We start from the raw sequence: 6,609 nt of genomic DNA on the forward strand, positions 1-6,609 counted from the left end.
GTTCCTTAACTGAGTAAACCACAATTTTTATAGTCTCTTGCTGCAGTTAGGATTAGTTTAAAATGCCTGAAACTGTTTCTTATTCTCTTTTTATTGTCTTTCTCACTGCTCTGCATGAGCTAGCTGTACTCATTATCATCTGCTGTAGCTAGCAAGGAAATAATGTATGGTGGATTTGTAGGATAATGGATTAAATTATGCTTCAAGAACTATTCCAGAAGAAGAAAAAAAATATTAAAAAAAGGAAAAAAGAGAAAATAAACAGACCAAAAACTTAAAAACAAAGAGAAAACTACAGAGAAAAATGAGGCACAGCAGCACTGGGTTTCCTAACTCACACAATGGCCTTCCAGATTTCAATCTTTTGAGTAACACAGACTTAGCTCTACTGAAGCAATGTGGGGAATATGAAGAAGCAGACAAAACTAATTTCATGTTTGAGTTATCCAGACTGATATTCTGTATTTCCAGAATACTGGAGCCTATGTACTGCATGCCAGATTTATTTTTTTCTTCTTTTTTGGTGAAACTATATTTGGTGTAGAGGAGACTTTTTCAGCTACCTATATTAATATTCTAGCTCATCCTCACACACCAAATTAGTCCTGGGGCCAGGAAGAGCAAAAATACAGTCAGGGTATCAGCTAGACTGGGGATTAAAAAAGCAAAACAGGCTGGAGGGTTGTTCAGCTATTCATAACAAGCTAGCCACACAGACTTCTTTAATTTTGCTACATTAAATAACAGAAAACAGGACTTTGGAAAGGTCTCAGGAAAAGAAGGGTAAAATGGAATCCAAAGAGCTGCAATGAACAAGGTAATCACAGACAACCTGAATGGGATTTGAACAAAGGAAGAAGAAAATTATTAAGGAGTAGACGGGAAGAGAATTTCTAAGGAAAAAAAAACCAAAAAACAAAACACTGAGCACTCAAACAGGCTCTCCAAGGAATTGGCACCGAGCCTGACCAGAGTTCAAGAAGTGTTTCAACAATGATTTCCAGCACATGGTGTGACTCTTGGGATTCTGTGCAGGACCAAGAATTGGACTTAATGATCCTTGTGGATCCCTTCCAACTCAGCACATTCTGTGATAAAGTGTGAAAATGGCAGCATAACCTAAGTGAAAAAAATCACCTTGGAGAAGAAAAATTAACATCTTTATGACACAAGAAATTAATTGAATGGACAGAGTTATTTATAAGATTTTAAATTCATTTATTGCCTGAACACCTCTGACAGGAGTTTAATTAAAGCACAATCCACAGAGATTTTTAGCTTGGTTTCAAACAGATTTTTAAACTGCCTATGTTTATGACCAGAGGTACTGTGGGTAGCTAAGAAGCTCATAAAACCAATGATCTGCAGGGAACAGGAAGCATCATCTTCCCCATCTGTGCTGGCTCATGCTTGTTTTCTGTAAAAGCCTCCCTGACTGGAATCCATCTTACCTGAGCTAGCAGGTCACTTAGCATAAACAGCATACTGACCAGGCTTGTCCTATGGTCTGTAGAAACAGGCACCTGCAGGCATTGGTCCCACCAGTTGTCCTAGATATATGCTGGGAAAGGAGGAAAAAGAAGCAGGCTAAATTTTCACAAATTAAAATGGAGTTTGTTTAAAACTTTCTAAATATAAGTGTAGTAGAACACTTGTCTACAAAAATTCCAAAGACTGGCAGTACATTTTAAAGAACCACATTTGCAGAAACACTTTCTAGTACAGTTAGACATATTCTTGCCTTATTCCTTAAATATTGCAGTAGTTATACCAGTTCAATTTTATTCAACCTTTTTCAGCTTTGGACCCCTAACTAATTGCCAGAACAGTTTTAGATCCCTTTTGAAATGCTACATATGTTGAATGTATATAATTCAAGTCAACAACAAAAATAGTTGAAGAATTACTTTATTAGAAAAATTAAAATTCTTTGTACATAGTCTTCTGCATTAAATCAAATGGAATTGTGCTGAAACTTCTTCTGGCAAACCAAAACGAAGTACATTCACTGCATTTTGGTTGCAGATCTGCCCCATCAATAAGACTTTCATTTTTTAATACTAAAAAGTTCACTCAAGTACATGATCATATATTTTATTGATACTGTAATTGTTTATTTGCCACTTCACAGTTCAGGGTTCTTTCTTTTCAGACAGAATTGATGTTTCAGTTCATCATCACTAAATAATGGAAATAATTGTCTTCCTTTAGCTTTTACACTGGAGCATGAACTGCAGTACAGTGCACAAGATTTGGAGAGCAGTGACATGCCTCACTCATACCAGGGAAGCATTACTAAAACTAATATTTGGGCACTAATAAACAGGAATTTGTTTTGCATTAAGGATCATCAACTGTCAAACGTTCAGGAAAGAAAACTGTCAAGGAATTGATGCAAATCATTTTCCCTAACCAGCCAAACCCTGAGTTAAAACATCTTTACGAACATCTTAATTTTGTGATGAATACAAGAGGCTGTTACAGCCTTTCCTTGCCATCCTAATTTGAGGTCATCAATCATTGTAGGCATATCACAGCAGCAATTTAATAGGCTTCATTTTCCAGGTGATCTCACTGTTCAAACTAAAAGTAAAATTTGCATTTAAGGCATAGTATGATGAAGAATGCATACTTTAACTTCGATAGCTGCCACTTTCAGGATGAAGTGGTAAAGTTACAGGTTTTCTTTTAATTTCATTTTAGAGAACTAAAAATACCTGATAACTTTAACTATTTTTAGAATAGAGGGCAGTTTATGTATTTGCTATGCTTCCTTAGATGCAAGGACTTTCCCAGTGTAAACTGCATTACTTTAATCATTTAGGGATAAATTAGTCTACACTACTGCAATGACAAAAGACATGACATCTGCAAGTGAAGTATAATTGATATCAGACTGCCCTGAATGATCAGAATTGAAACAGGATGCTTCCGTGGAGATGCTCAGAGACAAGTCACCTCTTCATAATTGGAAGTGTCTGGAATCAGGGCAATAGAATGATGACAGGGCAGTGGTCAGCAATGAAAATTTTGAGAACTGCAGAACTGAAATGGGATGTCAGGTTTCATCAGGCCCTGTAGTACTAACATGTTCTCATTTTTAGATGGTTTTTATTTTTTTTTCTTCCTCTTAATATTTTTCATAGCTGCAAAATTTTCTGACATTACACAAGCACATGGCTAAAATTGCTTTCCTGTTATTTACAGACATTTAGATGTGGCACTTTAAACTTCAGCAATCCCTAACCTTAAGGGCTGAAAATGAGTGGAAGCTCTCCACCGTAAATTTTCATGGCCACAGGATGACAAATAAAAATGAAATGCATAAACTTCAGAATGGGTTTTAAACGACAGATTCTCAGATGTGAGGCCCCATAGAACTGACTGTCCTGAAATCACACTGTGGAACAGACCTCTCTTGGACAGAGTTGGAGCTGTCCAAAACAGTCATGAAATAAGAATGATGAGTACCTGAGCTCACTGTGGACACTCTGTGCTACACATACACATATTCATGTGGAACAGCACTTAAAAAGAAGTGGGAATTAAATGAACCTGACATAAATAATAGGACCATTTGATTATCATTGTCACCCCAAATGCAACACGTCAACTACAGAACAGTTGGCAAGAAATACTGTGCCCTTGTTCATGTACTAAAAAGCAGCTCTGCATGGGTGGTGCTTTACTGACACTGAGTGCTTGCACAAACTTCCACCCTTTGTGCTGCTGGTAAGGATGCCTGGCTGCTCTTATTGTTAGCCACTATTATTTGTATACTATTCAAGAGCCCATAGCAATAGAACAGAACCCTGTCACAAATTAATGGGTCTCTACTAACTGGAAATGTCAATGCAAAAATGAATTTAAAGATGTTAATTTTTCAAGCAACATGAATTTCCTGAGAGCAATTTATTACAGCAATGTTATTTACTCCTTCCTCCTCCCACAGTTTAAAAAGCTACTGCAATGAATATCAGCCAGTTAGCTACATCCAGCATTGCCTTTTTGTTTCCAATTTAAACATAAAAAAATTAATTTTCAGAATGGCTGAGAGCAGCCTAACAGTAAGCATCCTTGCCTATGGCAGGGGGACTGAAGCTAGATGAACTGAAGGTCCCTTCCTCAGGGCAGTTATGAGTGCTGCTTGTCAGTCACTTTCACATGGATATATATTCAAGGGTTGCATAAACCCAGCTTGGGGTATATAAGCAGCATTTATATCCCTAAACTACAAAAATCATAGCATGAAATTTGGCCCAGTAAAGCTAACAGCACTTTGGCAAAGCTAGCATGCAATCAAAAGTATTACAAACTACTTTGCAAAAAACAGACGTGAAAAGCAGCTCAGAATAATGCCTGGTGCTTTTTAAGCATTAGAAGCACGTGTAAGTATTAAAAACCAAGCTATTTCTGATCATCCATAGCAAGTGTTCCCTAGATGTGGATATGCTTCTTATGTCTATTTATTTCACATTTACTATCTTACAAATAGCCCTCAGCTCTTTAGTTGACTTTCTAAGATGTTTAATAGCAAACATTTAACTAAAATTTTGTCACATCTCCTATGAGAATGCAGTGTGACCCTCGAATTGCAAAATTACTTCATGACCCAATAGGTAAGACAAAGAATATTTCCCACCCCCTTTTCATTTTAAACTTTTCAGCAGACAGCAATGGATTTTTACCATAGCCAAGTCTTCTGAAGATAAAGATGCTGCACTTCTCAGCTCACACTTCACCTTTGAGACAGAATTCCACAGGGAGAAGCCCAGTAATTTAATGACTTACTTTAATGACTTACCTCTTGTCAAATATCACAAGCAGTGAAAGGGATTGTGGACAGTGGTCTCACTCCCACCAGATGAAGACTACTTTCAAGGTCTGTAAACAAATTTATTTATTGTTCAAAAATCAAAGCACAATTCTCTCCATTAAAATGATCAAAAGCCTTTAGGGTGGGTATGTTTCTTACCACATGTGGTATTTCTCATCAGTGAGAGACACTGACAGTTCCCACTCCTAGCCTCAGGATTTTCTTCACAGTAGTAAACAGGAGCACCTGCACTTGGTCCTTTTATTAGTGGGTATTTGTATACATTCAAAACCCTTCAAAATCTGCTTGCCAGTAACATTTAACCACTTCAGAGAGATACAGAAGATCAAATCCATACTCTAAAGAAATGCAGTAATAGAATCTTCTGTTTTCTTCTTCAGTACACACATTTTCTTATTTGTAAACAGAACTATTTTTAACCTGGCAAAGCTTTCTGTAAAAAACAAGCCTTACTCATACTACCAGCAAGGGTCATGAACCTGCCATAAAAGGAAAAAAGAATTGTATTTAAGTAATTATATTACATTAGAAACTAGTTTTGATTTCATACAAAAAGGTCCTTGTGATTTTGAACAAGTCCCTGGGAACTTTACATCATGTATTAATCAAGATCAAACAAGACTGAGTGGACTGAGGTACGTAACATATAGTATTGAAGGGAGGAGGAAAGTACCAGCTGGGGAAGGTGTTCAGAAGGGTTAACATTAGCCCCTGCAGGTTAATGCCTCAATTGCTTTCTCTAGCCAATGAAGAGATAAAGGCTTCTCAGAGAGCCGTTCAGAGCTGAAGGTTTTAGCTACACTGAGTCTCTCTGGAGGACTTCAACTTGTTAACTTCAGCAGCAGCCTGCAGAGATTAGCCTCAAAAAGATCAAACTTGCTTTTGTGAACACTCCCCAGTATTTATTTACCTTCCATCAGCAGCTGAAATTCACTACTGAGATGTACTGTTGGGTATACTGTATTTAGCTCTGAACACTGCATTACACATGGATTGAAGCTCACCCAGCTGGAGCTTAGCACTCCTGCTAGAATCCCTGGAACAGTATCCACAGCACTGCTAGGATGACTGCAGGATTGCACTTTTCCCAGTGCCCCATTAGAGTGCTCTGTTTGAAGGCCACCTGCATGCTGCCATACAAAGGTCTGCTGTGCCCCAGCACCTTCAGAATCCACTCGTGCAGTCATGCTGGCACAGCTCCTTCTCTCACTCTGACTGCTCCTTGTGTCACTGGATCAGCAGCAGAAGCTGGGCTTTTGTGATCCAGCTAAACACAAAGAATAAGAATTCTCATATTTTCAGACCTACTGTCAACAATTTTTATGACTCTTACACAGTAACAGGAAAGTAAAACGGCCTTTTCAGCTCTAACACAGTTGGATTTTGTGACAAGTACACAGGAAAAAAAACATCCTGCTAACAGAACTCATTATCAGGGCCATTTTCTAACTTCTCCCCTTCTACTGTACTTCATCAGATCATTGTGCTTTCCTCCCTGAAAAATGTCCACGATATCTTCAAATTTTATCAAAATAAAACTTCTATGATCTCTATGAACCAAAAGAACAATTAGAGATATTTGAAAGTTTTGGTGGGACTTTTCACAATTTATGCTGCCATTTTTATTTTTTTTTCACTGACCATCTTTGTAACATAAATCAGCCATCCTTTTTTGAAATGTACAATACAGAAAAAAGACTCTCCAAATTGACTTCAGCAGAGGTGCAACAAAATGTATCACAAATATTTTTTTAACACCATTCAAGTTATAA

This window comes from Cyanistes caeruleus, chromosome 3 (assembly GCF_971803275.1).
Source record: "Cyanistes caeruleus chromosome 3, bCyaCae1.hap1.1, whole genome shotgun sequence".
NCBI classification, from domain to species: domain Eukaryota; kingdom Metazoa; phylum Chordata; class Aves; order Passeriformes; family Paridae; genus Cyanistes; species Cyanistes caeruleus.